We start from the raw sequence: 20,060 nt of genomic DNA, 5'->3' as shown, positions 1-20,060 counted from the left end.
TGCCCTCCTATTGTTAGAAAATTGACTACTTTGATTATGAATTATATTTCCAATTTTTCTCTCCTCATACGACTTCAATATTTAATATATTTATATTAGCCTCGTCGTTTCCTAGAACATTTAAAAAATATTGATCAACATACCATTATGCCATTGCTTCGTTACGATTAACAAGTCTTCCTCTCTAAAATACTCGCTCCTAGATAACAAATAGTATCAAAATTAAACAAAATAAACTTGTCTCCTTTCCCTGAGGCCTCCGTTTGATAGTTAAACAGAATTCATCAACGATATCCAACAAGATTTAAGAAACATCTCTACACCAGCAAGTCATGTAACTTTTCTGAAAGAGACACATAAAATGGATCAGTAGGAACGAAGCAGTTGTAAACACTTTATAAGAAGCAACGTAGAGTACACTGTTAGGGATGAAGGAAGAAGAAAAAGAAACGCTGAGGGAAAAAAGGAAGCCCTCAGTGCTTTCGTTTTATTTTCATTCACAGTAATTCCCGGGAAGCTGGGCAGCGATGTTACATAAAGAAATCCATGTCGAGCGAAAAAATTACGACGTCCCAGTCGTAAACGCCCACGCATTCCTCCGCATCGTGAAACGCGTCGTAAGTGAGATGAGATTTATGAGTCTGCGATTTCTCGATTGATCGGCACAATGGAGGCTTATTATCGAACGAAAAACGATTGTCCTACCGATTTAACGAAACGCTTTTTCTTCAGCCTAGAGAACGTTTACCACGTTTCTGACAAACGACAGAATTAATCGTGTACAATCGCACGAGAACCGCTACTTATAAATTGTTTCAATTATCTCGTTGAAATATCACGTTGCTACAAGTTAAAAATCGATTGTTCCGCTACGGAACAATAAATCGCAGCCCCTACGATTTACGATAGCTGTGATAATGACTACTCGTAGGGAGTGTTACAGTTCTCTGAATAAACGTAGGATGAAATGTTCTGCGAAAGTAGGTAGTAAGTATACATATACTTCTTATGTAATTATATCTATATAACTGTAAATGGGCGTTACGTTATGTCGTGAAAAATGACGTAACACGTTTAGAGAAAGTATTTATATAGATTTGTTCTTTGTTATTTTTTCATAGCATTCAATTTTACAAATTAATTCTGGTAATTTTCTGGTAATTTTGATAAAAAAAAGTCTGTACCGTAATATATTAAATTTTAATTTTGCTACAGAATAAAATGTTTATCTAGCAATAAATACGATAACGCAGTGTTAATTAAATATGAGCCGTATAGAAAACATTTTGATCAACTCCATAAATTGAAAAATAAAGAAAGGTGACGATGTGACAAATCCTACTTTTTAAGTTTATCTTAAAATTTGTTATTGTTTATATAATTTTCTTGCAGTAGATGAAATTCTCAGTTTCAGAAATCAATCTCCCTTTTAAGAAACTCGTGTAATACATGGATGTACATGGTAATCTAATTTTAATTTTCTAATTTTAAGATACGCGATATTATAAGACGCGAGAATGAGATAAGCAAAAGATTAGAAACTATTGAAATAAACCAGGTTTTTAGTAAGAATTGTACCCTGCTCCTTTTCAGTACAGTCTACATTTCTTAAACATGGTTCCCTCGCGTGTTGGAGAAAGAAATTGTGTGAGCTTTACTTTTAACCAGCTCCATAATTTTACAATTCCCTACCGAATTTACCAGTACGGCCCAAATTGGAAGCTTTTGGAAGTGATTTTAATGCCGTTACGAAGAGCGTGCTCTGATTTTATGAAAGGCAAAATAAAAGTGAAAACATTATGTTCTGTGTCTCATAAATAATTCATATACGATGCACTTCCTTACGTAAAAGTAAGTTTAAAACGTAAGTAGACACAGTGTGAAATTATTTTCGAGGTACAGGAAATTTGGATATTTCCATGACATTTTTTTTAAATAAAATACGACGTAATGCACACGCAATTATTATTTCATAGCATGCGAATCATGTCTTCTCTGGTCCAGAACTTCGTGAAACATAAGCAGCTTTGAATTTCATAAACTTTGCACATTTTCTATTTATAAACTTTTAATTAAGTCTTGTTTTCATTTCAATATGCAGGAGTTTGAGTATAAATAGATCGGAAGACTTCAGCTTCTTAATTTCCCTAACGATGTTTTTCAAGAAATGTACCAATACTTACGAAAGTATTTAAATAATTAATTATTCAGTATATTAATTAGCTGTCATATTTAACGGGCTCATTAATTCTACGTTTAAGTTCGGTATTTATGCTGCATATTTTCAATACGCACGTTTATATCCATACGTTTTCAGATTACTTTTAAATTCATTATCGTGTAATATACATTCATACAAATTTTCTATGGTAAACGTTCAAATACTTTCCCGACTCGCTGTGCATTTCTTTGCGAATTATCAATTTGCCTCAATAAAGAAAACTATCATCGACCACATAATCGCCCCATTACTAAATCAAACAGCATCCAAAAGTGCTTCCTCCTGCGTCAAAAGGAGTGTAGTCTCGACCCGAGAACACGTTTCGAGAAAAAGTTTCGTGGTAAGCAGAGCCATTTTTCAGGTTTTACCGCAGAAAAGAGGAGGCGCGATTCGAACGGTGGCATTTTGGAGGCGCGATCGTGTAGAGACGTGGGGGGAGGGGGGGGGCAGAACGATAGGTAACATCCCTGGGCGAAGAAGACGCATCGAGGCGTGAACGTCGAAATCGATGCGAAGTGAATGTTAGTGGGAGGCAGTGGAAAGTTTAAAGAACGTTGTCGATGGAAAGGGTGTCTTCGAGGGTGGTACCGTTCCGCTGAAAGAACGGCCACTGTGAGCAAGACGAACGGCCCTGGAACGTGGCACCGAGAACTAGCCGGAGGAAGAGACAAAGTAAATCTTAAGAAGCAAAGAATTCGTATACATCGACCCGTGGATCCGATAGTTTCTTGTTAGGAACGGGTTTAAGGAAGAAACTCGAATGTAACGAACTGGATAACGTTTCCTATATATATTCAATCCGATACACCTGACATTCGAATATTTGATTTATATCAGTAGATCACTGCAGAATCTGGTGAAAGTAACAGCAGAGTCGTTAAAGGAATCGCTCTTTATACAAGAAAAAATTGAGAAGGATGCTGTATTATAATATTAAGTATACACTTCGAGTTTCGATATTGAGTGTTAGACTGTGAAATTATCAGATTACAATAGATAGGTAGATGTTTATGCATTTATAGGAAATTTAAATTACAAAAGTACATAGAATGCACACAATTTGCAAGAATATACAAAATGCTATAGTATTTAGAATGTTAGAATATTTTCTTGATATCGATTCTATTATCTTTCAATTAATCTTTTAACGCAAAAATCTTTTGCAGAAATTTTCATTTTATTACACGTAGACATAAATGAACTTATACAGGAATTATCATTCAAAAAGATTTAATCTTTTCTCCATAGTATAACATATTACTTCGTTCTTAATCGATTCGAAATCCTATCGCAGCCTCATAAAACATGCCTTTATCAATCGTATTATTTTAATGGTTTTAATGACTTCTTTTCATTTATTTTAGTGCAATATGGATTATATACGTATTTTATAGGCGGATTCAATATAAAATCGTCCAAATTTTTTACAAGGGCATTAGGACTGAAATCGATTTATGAATTAATACCATTTCCATATATTATTTTCTCATTTGCAATTTTCCTAGCGAAAGATTCAACAAAATCAATAATTCCTGCAATCTGAAATTTTGAACAACTATATAAAAATATAAGTACGATTTCTCTAAGACGTTCCTGTATTATTTTATTAAATGCTTAGAGTTATCCATTCCTAGTTTCAATTCAAATATTTGTTCGTCTTATGAAAAATTTGTTAAATAATGATTAACTTTACAAACCATAAAGAACATTTTTATTTTCCTTACGAACTATCAAATTATATAATTTGTACCCCTAATATTAATAATTTCCACTAATACCAAATATTTCACTGGCAGCTCTTTTGATTTCTACTCTTATTTACGTAAACACTATTAATTCCTTAAACTTATTAAAGGCTCGATAAAAATCTCCTAAACATTTTTACATAGTAAAATCCCACATTTGTTATTATAATCTCCGTTCTAATAAAAATGGATCTCTCCATTTAACTAACTACGCAAAATAAATCTCGGGAACGCCATCAAGATTCTCAGGGATACCATCGGTCATTCTAGGTTGGATGTTGAAAAAGGTCCACGTATAATATCCTCGATAGCTTTCTACGTCATCCGAGATGATTCAGCATAGCTAGGTATCCTCATCCGTTACCTTCGATCCCGATTAGTTTTCAGCTCGCCGTGAATATCAGCGTTGATCCACGTCGCGGAATCCGCGTGCTGTGTGTGCGTGCTGGCTCGTGAGAAGAGGCCGGGGAAACGAGGATACACCTGCTGGAGCCAATGAATTATGGCCATTGCTGATGCATCGTTTGCAGCTTCAAGTGCAGCCAGCGCGACGAACGCCGGTCATCAAAACAAGTCCTGTCACTGTCTCGTCGATACTCCATTAAGCGTGATATCGCCCAGCTTCTATCAGATAATTTCTGGCTGCATACTATTGCTTTATTCTATCTACATAGAGATAGCGCTAGATCTATTCCAAGAAGGGTTAAGTATATGTATAATATGCATATCAATTTATAACGTGTTAAAGGAATGATATATTACACACCTCCAATATCGGCGGAAATACGTTAATTACGAATATTTGAACCATATAAAAGATCGTCGACTTCGGGATATCTGAAAAGAATTAACTGTAACAGTAAACTATTTCTTAGAACAGGATTATAATAGAAATAACAGAATCATCATTGTTGTACTTGACGCTTAAGGAGAATTCCAAAAACTCGTAATATTCATAAAAGATATTTTATTAGAAGCGCTCAGAAATCGAAACTAGAAAAATTGTAAAAGAAAAGAAATTTGCTCATAGCTAGATGATAGAATTATTAACAATCTACAATTTCAAACTTTCTGTTTCAAATCACTTTTCTGAGAACTTCACTTTTCGTAGTTAGGTACATACATATATCACGCTTCCTAGCAAACTGAAAGCCCTGTTTGACTTGTATATTTGCAACTTTAGTTAGAGGTTTCTGCAAACTGCACGTGGTTAATGTATACATTTCATTCGTAAAAAAACGTACACTGTCTATAAGAAAATTGGATTAATAAATTTCTTTATAACAATGTGCATCTTAGGCGTTGTATTTTGTACTAGTTATAGGTAAGTAAGAGAAATTTATAATGCAAGCAGATTTGATAGTCTTTAGATAGTTTGTTAGTTCGATCGATCCTTTAAAACTTTTTCATATATTACGTGTTCACTTTGATAGGACGTATCGGTAAGTATGCTAGTCTTCCTAGTAGATTTCTCCTCAATTACGAAAGAAAATTAAGAGGTAGCTATAAAGTCGAATTATAAATCTCAATGTTTTTGTCTCGTAAGAATTTGGAACGCGTCCAGAAGTGCTCAGGGTAATTAACTAGTCTCTCGGAGCAAGCAGTTATATTCATTTCCAAATTTCATAATAATTAGATGTAAAATAATGTCTCCAAATTTATATGTTGATGCTGCAACGAATACTAATCTCGTGATTTAAAATATATTTGATTAAGCATGAAACGATAGAATATTAAAGACTGAATATTTATAAGTATGTGACTTGGCTTATTTTTAATAAATTCATCATTTTTATAAAGATAAACTAGAAAAATTGCTAGAAAAATAATTGTGACATACTTGTTCAGAGCGTATGGAAGTTTGCATTTTGATCTTCAATTGTTTCTAAATTAGAACTGCATACACTCTGAGATAATTAATCAATATATAAATAGTAGTAGTAGGCAAATACTGTTTATTCTCACTATACAAGTAACATGCTTATATTTGTTCAAAATATCCCCAAGTTTATGCACAGGATCTGAATCGTTTTGCGTTGGAAATACACACATGCGAGGCTTATTAAAAATGAAAAGACAAAACATATTACGATCCAATTCGTACAACCATGATCAATGAACTGTGCTTAGCGCCCGATTCAAGGCTTAATGGATTCCGCAGCCCGTATCGGATACCGATATCCACTTGAAAGCGATTCGAACGACGTGCAATTCATAAAAAATTCCAAGTGCACGTGTCCTCGGGTAATGCGTGAAATGAATTACAGAAGACAAAAATAAAATGCAAAGGAAAGGTTGACGTACAGAATGTTAACGTCGATTCCGCGGAACATTGCAACGAAGCAGTTTCAAAACGAGCATTAACTTCGAAGATATATTGGCGGAACTCCGGTAGCGTTTTATTGCAAAATATATCGCGATGAATCGCAGATGTGTAAATAATTAAAACGCGTGTACCCGGTAAACAGAAACGTTCGAAGGTGTAATTCTGGCATCGTGTAATGCAACACAGCTGTCAACCATTGATTTGTTTATAGCTGAGGTGAGCATTTGCTTTTGTACGGACAATGTATAGCTGTGCCAATTTCATATGGCTCCAATTTATTCTTATCGCTCAGACATACAACATTCATTACCACTACGAAACGCTGTCAAAAGATGAATGAAAATTAACACCTTGTTCGTAGTTGTCGTACGAACACCACCATCAAGACCATGCGTTCCAAAACATTTTGTCCGCGATCGAATCATACATATATATGAACTGTACAACGTTGTACATGAAATTCTATTACAATTTGAAAATGATGGGTAAGAACAATGGTACTCAATATCAAACAATTACCTTCTTTCAATATATTTTAGTTTCGTGCTTCTTTCTGGATGTGATAATCGATGTGATGGAAGTGATTGATGTACTTTTAATAAACTTTATTGTTTTTGCTTCTTTTTCTCGCCGTCTTTTAATTTGAAATGAATGTATATGTTGATTAGTTTTCTGTATAATATCCTTTGTTACTTATAATTACTTTCCGGTAATTTTGTAATTAGTTTATTATTAATATTCGTAGAATGTTAATGAATCTTTTTCTTGATAAAAAGTTATATAAAAATTCAAATAAATTGTCAATCTACGTAGACCAGATTTTTTAACGAAATTTTTCAACGAAAAAGTCGTATTTAAACAGACGTTTGTGTCACCATATGAATATTATAGGTACGTTTATTATTCGATATATTTTTGTATGCTATACGGATTTTGTGCATTTTTAACTGTGAAATATCGCATAAAAGAAGATTCATAGAGGTCTTAATCTCTTTTCCAAAAAGTGGATGATTAACTCGAATAACGAATACGTGCATCACGTAACAGCAAACGATTTATATTGATCTCTGCAACCGTAACACTTTTGTCGCGTGGATTTTTAAATTATTCAATGTTCTTTAGAATGCATGCCATTCGAAAACATATCACTTGCTGAAATACCACATTTCGAATGAATATTTCGGTCGTGGTGATTTTCAATAGCCGAAACTGCGGTTTGAAAGCTCTTCGTACTAAATTATAAAATCTTCACATCATAACAAAATATCCTGTTATATTCAATTGTAAACGATCAGCAAAGCAATCGTTCTGCTAGCTGAAAAATTCGATTGTACCCACCGTCAATCCCCCAATTAGTCGTGGTATCGTTTCGACATGTATAGGATAATATAATTTGTTTAACGAACGTGCGCCCTTATGCCACTTTAGATTTTCCACGAACCAATGATACAGATTATATTTTATCTCTATAGCTTACTATATTTTATATATATTCTACGTGCATATTAAGAAAAATATAAAAATGTTATTTAGATTTATTTACACATAAATGGATAAAACGAGAGAACTAATTTTTAGAGAAAGATAATATACTACTAATTAATCAATTCTAAAATTATTTTTCAAAGCTGTGTTTTCCAGTAGCCGAGCCGGTAAAACGTGTTCGTAATCGACATTTCGGATCATTGAGTTCCACGCGGACAATTAGCAAGTTCACTGTGGCTTCGATTACATCCTATAGGGAGTTTCTATATTGAACCATAAAAGACCGTGACGTAAACTGAGATAATGGGCCGACTTGGTTCACTTAAGACACAGGCAACTTACGACGCGTGTTCATGGGCAAATAGTACAGGCGACTCGTAACACTTGCAACCGAAGGGTTCAAGTACGGTCCAATTTATGTGTGTGCCATATTACCGGCGACGTGTTACGACCCGGAAGGCCACAATACAAGACGACACGTCTATAAGCTTCGACCAAACTTGCCCGTAACACTTTAAATTACATATGACTTGGCATATTCCAAAGTGTCAAACGCTCGTTGAATGTTATTACGGTAATTCTCTCAGTCGAGTATGGTCCGGTTAATTTTGTTAGCTGCTTAGTGATCGTCTTGCAAACTTGTTCCATTGTGTTTGTATAAATTTTTTCACGATGAGATTCTTTCATAAATTATGTATTATTTATATTAGTGCTCAGAGACTATTGAATTTTCAACTTTTTGTTCCATTGTTATAGTTTCGTTATTACGATCTGTCGTCATTATTATTACATTTCTTTACCATATTTAGTATTTTCGACTAATACTTCATTTATTGAAACGAAATTTTAGTTAGCGTTTTGACGAAGTGAACTCAAGGTCGAACGAATCTATTTATTATACGTATTTAAAATTTAACTCCAATCATGTGAACCAAAAGTGATTAATAATGAGGAGAATTGATGAATTATTGTGCAATTCGTCTTACAATGTATAATATGCTTCATGGTGATGTAGATTGCTTCAATTAAAAACCAATAAAAATTTCATTATTTTAAATTCTAAAATATTACGTTACATAATCGACAAATCTACTTTTACTAGCAAAGATATAGTAACTTACACATAAATTCAATACATCCAAATATGTAGAAAGTACATAGATGTTATTAAATTGAACTTATCTTTATATATTTCAACGAAACGATGTTCTTGAAAGACCGAATCGATTGATATTTGCAGTTACGTATTAAAACTTTCCAGAAATGAGGGAACTATTGTAGAACCTCTAACAATACTTATAAATCAGCTACGATCTATCTACTTTTATACAAGTTTAAAAATAACTTGAAAGAAGAACATAAAAGAGAATCCTCCATAGTATAAAGTAAAATTAGATCCCTTTCGATATGTAGTCAGTGAACATTATTAAACGCGATCCGTGAATCAATCAGGTTGATTCTTGCCATCCAAAAGAGCTGCTCTTCTTTTGGCCCGTATCCATTTTGCGTCGGTACTCGAAAAAGCAAGGAGTTCAATCTCCTATCGATGCGACTCGATGGCGGAAACGGATGATTGCTTCCGAAACATCGCACTATTTCCCAAGTTTCTTCACTGGAGGTCGAAGATAAAGGAAACGAAAAAACGAATTATGTACGAAATTATTTTTGTATACCGTCACAAACGAAAATCGTTCTCCATGCAGATATTACATTTGACATTTTTTCAATCAGTATTTTTTATTAATTAATATCTTGTTGAAAAACATCATTTTGAAACATTTAACAATAGTTTGATGTTTGTAAAATTTCATTTATCCAATTATCGAAGTATACAAATGTATAGATATACTTTGTTTTCAAATATATCGATTCGGTTTGCTTCGGGATATATTATTAATAAAATTCTTTTTCACGTATGAATCAATCGTGTATTAAATTTCCATTGTTCTCCTTTTATATTCTTTCGAAACTGTCTGTCTGTCTGATAAACGAAAAAAATAGAATATTCGCCAAAAATGCTTTGTATTACCATGATTGATTACGTTTCAACTTTCTGTGTCGTATCACTTTCAAAAAGCTTGTAATTTCGTGAAACGTTACTCCTGAAAATGTATACTATACCTTGCTGAATTCATTCATTATACTTTCATTTTGTCGAAACAATTCTGTATTAATAATATATTATATGCCGTTAGCCATATTTCAATTCTCGGGCATTAACAATAGTTGCGTTTGGTCTACATAGAATAAATGATTATACAGGATTATATTGTCAGAGGAAAATAATTAGAAACATTGAAAACTGTAAGATTTATTATATCCTTACGATTTGCTCATCTAAATAACTTTATGAGATGCAAGATAAAGTCGAAATGAATAATGAATAATTATTTAATATATACATATACACCGATATATGTACATTAGTACACAATTACTTTTCAAACACGCTATTAATATAAAATTAAAGCCAAAGTGACGCGAGTGACAAAATTACAAAATACGAAGTTGATAAGTGACTTTTGACAGAAGCATACAACTAATAAACATTACGAATTAATAGGAACCTAATACAAAGCGAATGCTAAAACTATTCGTTAAATCGATCGGATCCGTGGGAAAGGAATCTCGAGTTTATGAATAATTATTAATTCTAGCCTAGCGCTCCATCTCATGAACAAGAATAACAGAAACAACGGATTGCATTCAATTCAATTGACTTGAGTAGACAAATTCGCCACAGGGTTTGCAGAACGTACAGTTCCAGTCATGTCGCTTCTCCTCAAGCTCTCAGAGGGTGGAGAACTTCAAACTTCCCTTCTGTCTTGCTTCGCGTGCGTCCTATCCAGCTACTTGCCCCTTTCTGCGACAACAATCCTTTATATGTTGCTTGCTCAATGCTATTATTACGTCCTTCTATCTAACGTTTCACGTTCGAATATTTGTTTCTCTGTGATTATATTTCGTTTAATCCAATTGCCCTATTGTTATCCGCCTCGTAATTTCGGAATCTTTGCAGATGAGAGGATGAGTGGCCACATTTGGGCGAGTTTCCATCATTAATTTTCACTATATGTATAAATACACACGTTTCACCTTTTCACGCGAGAATTATTCTTAATCGTTTCTTCTCACGAGTATCATCGTTAATATCTGATACGTATCATTTACTTCTTTGATTATTTATTATCGCGTGCTGTGAATAAGGGAAAATTGGGGAAGGAAGGGTGAAATGAGACGAAGAAAAATGTGGATAAATGTTCTTGATCTTTTGGTAAATCGGGGTAGAAGATCATTTGTAGAATACGTGATAAATAGAAAAATGATTATTTGTTAATAGATTTGTTCACAGATTGAAGAGATAAACTGTTGAGTTGTTTTTTATCAGTACATTTCGGATTCTTATGTAAATTTATATTTTTATGAACACGCTTATTTTCGTCTCCGACTGTATATTCATAAACTAGGAGAATACACTTTCTTAATCCGTGAAGATATTTATGCAGTCGAAAGGATTCAGAATGCTTCTATTTATTTAGGCGCGTATCGATTTGTTAGTGAAACAGGATTAAATTGCATTTATACCAAACATCGCTGGGGATGAAACAAATAAATTTCGACAAAGGAAAACAAAGAAATTCAAAGAATAACAATCTCTAATAATATCATCAAATTGTGTAATAATGTCTTGGTTTGTTTTATTCCAATTTATATATCTAACACAACAATTTATTAAAATTGCAGGGCTTCACTTCTTGAAATTGGTATCGTGCTATATTTCCAAAGTCTAAATCGAGCATTTAATTGGAATTAATATCGAATTTCGTTAGATTTCTCGCAAACGTAACAGATCAATATGTTCCCCTTTGTAATTCGGCCCATTGTTAACTCAATTTCTGTTTCGACCGTGTTATTTATTAATTATAGATAACTGTCACAGCTTTAAACATCAAAGCGTTAAAAATATCTATGACTAATCGACATATACAAGGTATAACTAATAGTATCGTATAAATCTATTGTAAAAAAATAAATATGTTGTTATAAATTATAATTACTTATGCAAAAATAAATTAAAAGCGTAAAATAAAATTTATTCATCCAAATCATGGTTATCGAGTAGATCAATTTTAAGAATCTATTGCAAGCATATGTACTCACATACCTGACTTCATTCATAAAATAAAATATTATTCATAAAATTTTTCTTTAGGTTTTCTTTAGCAGGTTAACTGTGCAAGCACGTAATTAGAATTTGATTTTTTCAATAATCAATTTTCGTGGATGAACAAACTTATTTCATATTTTTTATAAGTAATCACCTTTTGTCCTCTCGCGTATTACTTTCGACTTGTATAATTTAAATATTCTAAAAAATTGGACTTTTTATCGTCAACTAATTAACAAAAATAACAATTTTTAATTTCTGTTTTCTGAATATTCTTATCCTATGTACAACCATTATAATAACAGGTTAAAAGTAAATGGGAAAACTCGGATTCTCTCAAGTAACTCTGGTTTGTGTAAAATCAACTTATAGCTCAAGGCCATTGAAGGATAAATTCCTCCATAACACTGTCACTGCATCTCTTGTGTTTACACAGCACGTTTGATCTACCCCATTGTTTGTTTTAAAGGCAGAAAGCGCAAACCTGCAGACACAGGCTCTTTGTCTCAAATGTAACTGAATACAGTTGAAACACGTAACGAGATTGTAAAAGAGAAAATTACTTCGGATGTTCACAATCGACAAAATCTCTTTGACCGGCATTGTGGTGTTGCGTCTGTTTCGGATTTACGCAATAAATACAAGAAATATTTACATATTATCTTCATTCTCGTGGTATCTTGATATTAATTAATTAAATACAAATATACTCAGTTTATATTGTTTATAATGTTCTCTATTTAATAGCTTTTCTATCGTTTCTAACATTTTGACTACAATATCTTTTTAATGCTTAAGAATAATATTTTGTATACGATAATTCTTCCATTAGTCAAAATAATTTGATATAATTTTAAGAATGTGACATCGATCAAACGATGCTTATTATCCTAAGTTCGAGAAAATATATTTTTATTCAATTATTTTCAACTAAAGTATGCTTTATTTAATTTTCTAAATAATAAGTAACATCTAAACAAGGATTTCATATGTATATATTAAACTTTGTTGCAACGCTGAAGATGTTGAATCACGCATTTTCATCCACGTTCATTGAACGTCGCTTGCAGATACAATTTTCAAGACAATTTTGCAAGCGATAAACGTCAGGTGCAAGCACTCGCGGCATATCTCTCAAGAGGTGTGCAATTGCCCCTGTACATCCACATCCGTCCCATCATGACGCGTAAAGTGTGTAGTATCTTACGTGGATTTCGTTATCGATTGCTTTAAACGCTTAAATGATTTCCTCTGATGAGTATCTAATCCATAATAATGCTGATAGCTTTAGAACTGGATGAGTCTATGTCAGAATTCCGATTTTAGATAGCTTCCTGAAGGCAAGAAATAGTTTCAAAGAGCCTAAATACTAAGAACGATTTATTTAAAAACTTAGAAATCATCCAAAACACTTCATCAACTACAGTATTCAAATTACTCTAAATCAAACTTCCTATCATTCGAACGTATGAGTTTTGATGACTTTCTGTATCGCGAGTACTATTATTATATGCGTTATAGCATAAATACTAAATGATAGCCAGTTAATGCTTCCTTTAAAGTGTTAATTAATAACACATTCCGTTTTCTTATTCCGTAACATTCCCAAACTCTCAGAAATATAAAACGAACCACATACTTAGGATATTAATTTACAATACTTTCGTATCTCTTCTCCATCAGCATTTCTAAACTCAAGGAAATGTAATGCGAAAGGAAACATATACTTAAGGTGCTAATTCACATTTACGGTCCTTTTTATCGTTGGCGACTTGTTCTGGAAGGTCTATTTCGGAGAAGCAAACAGAGAAACACAACAGGAGCTGTCGTTCGATGGAACGGTGTTTCGTATCCGTCGCAAACGAGTACTCGCTAGGAGAAGTTTCGCGAGCAAGAAGTGCACACCGACTTCCTGCGCCGCACCGAATCGGAAGCTCCCACAACCGACTGCATTCCGTAGTTCTTTTTCCTAACATAGACGCCGAGTTTCGACCGGCATTGAATCGCCCCGGTATGTTTTGCGCGGCTTTGCGATTTCGAACTACTTTAGATTTGGCAGACCCGGCTATACCGAACGCAACTTCCAAGACCGCGAAACTTAGGAACAAAAGGTATTGCGAATTTTTCGGTATTGCGTGCCTTTCATACGGAAGAACTGTTACGTTTCCTTTGTACGATATTACTCCGTGGATTCTCTGTTCGAACTATTATGTGTTCTTAGACTTTTCTTTACGTGTAGATACATTTGGTCTCCTATGTATCGAAATAAAGCGATTCAAATGATTTCGATATTACGGATCACTTTCAAATAATTTCCTTTGATTGCAGTTTTCAAGTAGCATTTCGTGTTGCTGTGTTACGTATCTTAATTATTTATACTATAGTTATAGCTATATTAATCCTGAGTAAAGATCTAGGAAATGGAAGGTAAAACGAAGTTTGAATAATAGAACACCTACTTCTCTGATATGAAATTTCATTTATTCAAACAGAGATCAAGAAAATTCTCGGTAAGTGTCGTTGTAAAGTATGTAATTACGCGTACATTTCTCTTTCATGGTTTTCAAAAATATTAGTTTTCTTACATAAGTAACGATAATAAAAAGATTTTTTAAGTGATATCTAAATATTAGCAAATATTATTCTAAAATACAGAAGCAAAGTCATAAACTTTTCTTATCCCACTGTGACAGATTAAAATCGCAGATTAAAATTAATTTTATATATCGGATAAATATTTAAGTAAAAAGAAAGAAGGAATAAATTAATCGAAAGCTTGAATTTGTCTGATAAATCTATAAAATTATGCTTTAAACTGCAGCAGTTTTACAATCGAGTATGCTTTCCTTCGACAGTACTCCTGTTAAAAGATCAGTTCGTCGCATTTAAGCTGCGTTTATTGCTTTCCTCGTCCCCGTGGCTTGTAGCTAAAGTGGAGAGCCCCGAAGGACAAAGACAAACTTTAATTCGTCGTCTCGTTAAGCAACTTATCAAAGTGCATAAAGCACCAGCCAACACGATAAAATAATTGTTCCGGGTTAATGTCTAACGACCTTTCTAGACAGCATCATCTCGAGCAGAAATACGAGCGACTTCGTTGGTTAGTCGCGGTGTCGTCGCTGCTTTGTCTTTGTGTAAAAGGTCCAAACGAGGAATTGTTCGGATGTTTCTCTCGACAACGAAGAAGAAAGGGAATAATTGTGAATCGTTTATAATATAAGGCGACGACGCGACGTCGTTGTGGCTCGTTCCACGCCGAGGCATTTATTTCTTTCTTCATCTCTCCTCTTCGCGTGTTCATCTATGTTGCTACGTACAATTACTTTGCGCTATAATTTTTCAAACGGCGGACATCAAATTCAGCGGGAACGAAAATTTTAGAATCGGCTATGACCTTAATGCGAACACCGTTATATGGATAATTAGTAAACTCAACGTACCGAAACCACCGGCTTTGAGCATTCCACGAGCATAATTACTCTGCTTGTACGTCCGACGTATTTTGCAGGAAGCCTGATAATGTGGCTATTATACGTAGTGTCCACCAAAACCAACGATGTTACGAGATTCTTTTGTTAATTTGCCAAGAGAATGAGAGGTTTACGTTGAAAACGTCTGAAATTGTCTTGCTTTTACGATCGCACGTGGGCAGTAATAATTATGATTACGATCAGTGTTGAGTTATCAATCGATTAATATATTGTATTTGATTAATTAACTTTTCGTATCCCATTGGTACTACTGTGTCATCGACAGTGAGAAGATTGTTTCTTACATGGTTCTTATTAATATATAATTGATCGATTAGAAACTAATGTTTCCTACTGAAATTATTTCTAAGAAGTCTGATTGATTTAACCAGTTTATATAGTGTAGCCCCAAGTAGTATAAGTCAACGCATGAATTACCATTCGTTGATTTATATTACCGTACGCTTATGCTACTTACATCTCCAATAGATTCGTCCATTGTGGGTATATGTAGTGTAAATCAACACCTACTCTGCTGTTTACTATTTTATTTTACAGCACACATCGGTGAATATCGACTTATACTACTTAAATCTATAATAGATTACGTATACAGGTCCAAGTAGTATAAGTCAATATACATCAATGTATATAGTACATGCACATGTATACAATGTATAGGGGACCATCACTGTTAATTGACCTATACTACTGTATACGTTAACGCGTACCGTCCTGTATTATCTGGACTCGCAATAAGATCTGCAATTAAACTAAAAGCAATAGAAATGACGTGCAAAACGCAAATAACGCAGACCACGCTCGATTTTCCAAGGAGCAGAATCACCAAATTTCTACGATAAATTAATTCACCTTGTACTACATCTTGTGTGCCGAGTAACTGAACGAAGACAAAAGACTCTTTCTCGCTTTGATAGTTAAAGGAACATGGAAACATATATTACGGAAGTATCTCGGGAGGAAGTTATTTCCTTTGTAATAATAATAACGATGATGTTATTAAGGGAACGAAGTGTCGGGTAAAACGCAATGTACGCGAGCCGCTCATATTCAGTCATTATTTGCGCTCGGCATTTTGCCAGTAACAATGAAAAGCATCTCGAAGTTGCGTAACTCTCGTCTACGGGAAATGAGAATCCATAGACTTATTATGCATGGTACTAATACCGTTGTTCGAACGATATTCGAACGCTCGGCTGCATAAATAGTCTCGCGGCAGCGAATTCGCCACGGATAATGTCCGACTCCTTATTTTCCATCCTGCTATCGGTCAAACTCTCTATTTGTAATAACGGAAATTCTTTCCTTTCCCGGTTATGAATCGAACTTTCTTTTCCGAGACCAGCATCCAAAGATTACTTCTCGTCGAATCGCGGAATATTCCCGCGTATCCGCTTTGGTGCACGCAGGGTTATTCGCCAAGTTGCAAACTAATCGGTGTCAGCATGGAAAACAATCCCTCTTGATGGCTCGCATTATACCGAGTACAGTCCGGTTACAGTCATTGAAATATCTTTAAAACTTTGAGAATCGAAGTTTCGTTGCTTGAAGAGCGTTGTGCTGTGTAAGAAAGATTTTATGCGAGTAATTTATCGATTTTAGGTGGGAAGGGAGCAAGTTATTGATAGCCTGGTTTTGGAGGTTATTCGTACGTAACATATTCAGAAACTTTGTTCTAACCCTTTTACTATGTCAGGAACTACTTGCGAAATGTGTACACTATTACATAGTTGCTTCTTAAAATTGGAAGAATCCAAACTTCTTTCTCAATGTAATTTAAATTTCACTTTTTCATTCTAATTTAATTACATGATTACACAATATTTTAGAATAATTTTTAGTGCTATAATTTTTGTACGGAGGGTACAAATATATAATTGGCACTAACTATTATCTCCTACAATGAATATAATATTCGGATAGATTAAATATCTTAAAGTAATGTAAGAAAATTTATTGTTTTTAACATGTGTTTTTCAATAAGAATTTTTTTTTTAAGTAATGACTACTCCTAGTCTTTTTTCAAACGATTGCATTCTTTGAATATCTTGCGCATAAAAGTATTCAAAGAATTCAAGAGTCGTTCAAATTTATTTTTATTTAAAAATTTTTGTTTTAAAATAACTTAAAATAATGTGGCAAAAGTAATACATAAGAATACGATAAGAGGTAAAAATGAAAATTATTTGTAAACGCATACGTATGAATTCTTGAAACGTTGATTTCCCATTAATTACGTAGAAAGATATTGATGAGGAGTTGGAGAGATTTAAATCTCGATCACGTCTCTGTTAAGACGCAAGTAAGTTTGATACAGTTCTAGCTCAAATTATTTAAGCTATGTTAGAGATTCATTAACCTTAATGATATATAGGTTACAGCATCGCTACATGAATTTGATTGGTTGAATCTCGATTGGATAGTCGATCAAGAGAGTCAAACTTTCATTTAAATTAGGTCTATCATTACGGCACGTAATTACAAGCACGTCGTCAACGTTTAGAAATGAAACTTACTACGAAGATTCATCAGAGTCAAAATTTTGTTAATATCATCTTAAAGTCATCCGCAACACCAACATTTTCTAAAAACATGTTTCAACTTAAAACATTATAATCTCACATTTGACGATAATGATATTTTGTCTAATGGAACTCATCACTTACCACCCGTACAAATTTTTAACAATTTCTAATGAAGGATATTTGTATAAATTAATAATTACCAACAAAAGAGATAAACAACAAAAAATTTTCGAACATTTTATCGAAATTTTGAATTGAAGAGAAAGAAATTTCCTTTACAACAATTTAACATTACAGTGCAATTAACGTGATTCGTACATTTAGCGTCCCGCATCTGTATGAATGTTTAACGAGACAAGAAAAATTTGAAATCTCGGGCGAATTCATTGTTGACATCGCCGTGGCGTAGATGTGCGTACTGTTTTTTCGATGGATCATAAAAGCTAGGCCAAAAAAAAACCAAGCCCTAGCTAACCAAGCGACCCAAATGTCCCGGCTACCGTAAAGAGGTATCGTTCTCTGAAATAGCGGCATTTCACTTTTCGCTACATGCACGCGGTCAGACTGGAGAAAAAAGAAGAGAGTTACAAAAAGACGAGAAAAAAGTAGAGAAACGCGCATAGACACAGATAGCGTAGCGTTTCAACGCCACGATCGTATTCTAAATTAAAAATTGGACACGTTTCTGGACAATAAAGCAATTCAACGTTAGGAGCCTGTGATGAGATTTTATCTGGATATTTTATTAACCGAAAAATTAATAGAGTAGAAAGCACAGATATAGAAGGTGCTTAATATATAATATAAAAAAGAGGCGAAGTTTTGTTAAAATTTTTACTTAGACGTATTCCTTATTTTAATACCCGTGTTTCGTTGCAATGGTAGAGTTACATACATGATCAGCTTAATTTTCAGTTTGCTTGATTTACAAGTTTGATTTTTCAATGTGAAAAAACAACAGATGCGTTTCCTCTTCGTTGAAGGTTCGTTTCCTGATACTCGCCCTTCATTGTTCATGTTCGGAAATATTTCCGATATTTTTCGAATCTCATTGAATTATATGATAAATCAGTCCGTATTTTCCCTGCAATTGTCGGAAAAGTTCGTATGTATTTTTAACCGTAATAATATATTAAAATAAATAATATACGGAAACAAAATTTATTTCAAAATTTAAGATGAAATTCATTTATTACAAATTTGATTTCAATATACTGTCAATATAGAGAACAACACGATAAGTCAAATTTGCGGTTTTTTTTAAATTCAGTTGCTAATTTATCCTATATTTCCAAAATTATCAATTTATTTGGTCTTGAGATCAAACATGCATTTTTCCATCCTTTTCATAATTTAAGAAATATTGCTTGCCACAATATTAAAATATTGAAAATCATTAAATTATTGAAGATATTCAAATATTTGCCGTAACTTAATCATACGTTTAACTAAATTCAACAAATTGTTATCACTCTTCCAACTATTTTATATTCAAATATTCTCTATAAAGTGACATACAAATAAACAAAATCATCGAAAATGTATTTATGCATATCTTTTTCCTCTTATCTTCATATACCTTTCATTTCGATTTTCTCAGTTTCAATTTTATACTTTACTCAGTGGTAGTTCTGGTGTTAATAAAAATTGACTAAAGTGTTCAGACACTTACAAACAGTAGGGTACATCCGCTTTAAGTGTTTCTTAAAGACGTGCGCATCGCCCGCTTTGTAATTGGATCTCGTCTGACTTTATAAATGTCGCGAATAATTGGTCGGTCTGAGGGAACCCGCGCCTTTTCGAAAATCTCGTTAGGCAGGAACCGCAATTTCACCTTCCGTTAGGCGCGCACGGCTAAACAAAGTCCCCGGCCGATAAGCAGGAAACGCGAGTTCCGCTTTAAAGATTATCGCGGCAGGATCCAAACGGCGGAGAAAAATTTCATGAGCCGGAATAATTTTGCTTATCGCCGCGCAAACGTTCGGGAATCGATTCGTGGCAAGCTTCAATGAAACGACAGACGTTGAAACGTGTTTATCGATTAGAAACCACAGGGAAGAAACAGAGTAAATCCATATCACTTCTTGTTAATTTTTTGA

The 20,060-nt window shown here is 33.7% G+C and overlaps 1 long non-coding RNA gene across 1 annotated transcript in view; it reads right to left on the bottom strand.

Moving 5' to 3' along the window:
• Positions 1–2,256: 2,256 nt before the first annotated feature.
• Positions 2,257–20,060, bottom strand: part of LOC110119566 — a 119,503-nt gene continuing 101,699 nt past the window's right edge. Inside the window, exons 5-6 of the long non-coding RNA XR_002308039.2 lie at positions 4,733–4,803; positions 2,257–4,654 (exon numbers count right to left, since the gene is read on the bottom strand). This is a non-coding gene — a long non-coding RNA (uncharacterized LOC110119566). The remainder of the gene's footprint in view (positions 4,655–4,732; positions 4,804–20,060) is intronic.

This window comes from Bombus terrestris, chromosome 9 (genome assembly GCF_910591885.1).
Source record: "Bombus terrestris chromosome 9, iyBomTerr1.2, whole genome shotgun sequence".
Lineage (NCBI taxonomy): Eukaryota > Metazoa > Arthropoda > Insecta > Hymenoptera > Apidae > Bombus > Bombus terrestris.
This window is presented reverse-complemented; position numbering and strand designations above follow the sequence as displayed.